This window comes from Pteropus alecto, unplaced genomic scaffold (genome assembly GCF_000325575.1).
Source record: "Pteropus alecto unplaced genomic scaffold, ASM32557v1 scaffold275, whole genome shotgun sequence".
Taxonomy (NCBI): domain Eukaryota; kingdom Metazoa; phylum Chordata; class Mammalia; order Chiroptera; family Pteropodidae; genus Pteropus; species Pteropus alecto.
Window position 1 is genome coordinate 155,781 of NW_006436301.1, and position 1,524 is coordinate 157,304.

A 1,524-nucleotide genomic window follows, 5' to 3' on the forward strand; every position below is an offset into this window, starting at 1 on the left:
TCAAAATTGTTATATCCCAAGTGAACTTCTTCTAGCCCGATCCTCAAAATACCTATAGCCATTCCAGTACCATCTGAGACAAGGGGAAATGTGGTTGAGGGGCAAGTCAGAGTCGAAAGGATCAGCAGACTTAACCAACTATGATTAAAACATCTTACTTTTGCAAATTTAACAAAAGCTATGGCCTTGTGAACACATTGTTAGGGACCCTGTAAATGCCCACCCCCCTCCCCATCCTATTAATTTTTGGGTCCCAAAACCTCATACAGGGCCTTTTGAATTATTTATAAGCCTGATCTAAGATATTTCATGGACCAAGATTTTTTTTTTTTTTAGGCGAGGCAACCCTCGGTTGACCTCACAGATTGCAAGGACCTTGTCAGCTTACAATCCCTTTTTTAAAATTTTTTATTTATTTTTTAGTTCTTACAACTACAGCACCTAGTCTTCCTAGATGGTCTCCCATCCAAGTACTAACCAGGCCCGACCCTGCTTAGCTGCCGAGATCAGACGAGATCGGGCTTGTGCAGGTTAGCATGGCCGTAAACTCAAGATTTTAAAAATTTAAAATCTCTCTTCTACCAGTACTTTTTCTAACTTTAGATCTTTAAACTTTTTTTTTTTTTTGATTAAGGATAAATGTTAGCTTTATGCCTCAGGCAGGGCAGAAACTAGGATAGATAAGTGAAGCACCTTGGACGTACTTCTCAAGGAGGCACTAGATGTCTCACTTACCTCACCCTAGTCCCAGCCTGGCCCCAGGCTTTGCCTATTTTAGACAACTCCTTGTTGAAGTGAAAAAAAAATTAGTTAATGTTGAAAATGGAATGCAGGTTCTTACCAAGTAGCCAAATAGCTACCACTTTACTGGGAGAATCAGGAGGAATATAGTGTTCTTTTTACTCTAAAGGATATCATTAAAAATGAAGGCTCCCTGACTATACAGCACACAGAGCTAATACCATTAGCAGCTAAATTCCCAGATCCAAGCAACAGCCCAACAGCAGAGTAAATAGTAGATTTAATAATCTCAACACATAGGCAAGAACAAGCTTCTCAATCTCCAAGTTCAGAATTCTACTAGACAGATTGGGAAAGGGCTGCACCATACCTACGACATAGTAGAAAGAGAGTGAGCATGCAGAAGAGAGCAGAAGCTGCGGGAAAATTTGCCATAGAGCAAACCCCTGCAAGGATGGCCTCTCTTCCTTTCATCCTTGACTCCAGAGAAGATGTGACCACCAAGGAGAAATCAATACCAAGGCTCCCTCCATAACCTTTGATGATCATGTCATTTGAAAGAGGGAACTAATAGATTTTCACCTTTTCTGGGTTCCTGAAATTTTTCTTAAATTTCCAAATATCTTAGAACCAAACAAGATAAGCAGTTACTATGGGTCCAGTACCTTAGGTACACATGGGTCTAGCTAGCTGAGTTGGTGAGATCATGGTGCCACAAGCTCTGCCTCCTTGGTAAACATTAACTGAATCATGTGAGTAGCCTCCCACATGTTTAATCTGTGA

At 40.7% G+C, this 1,524-nt stretch overlaps 1 pseudogene; it reads right to left on the minus strand.

The window, feature by feature from the left end:
• Nucleotides 1-429: 429 nt before the first annotated feature.
• On the minus strand, nucleotides 430-548 carry LOC112481050 (annotated as a pseudogene).
• Nucleotides 549-1,524: the final 976 nt, after the last annotated feature.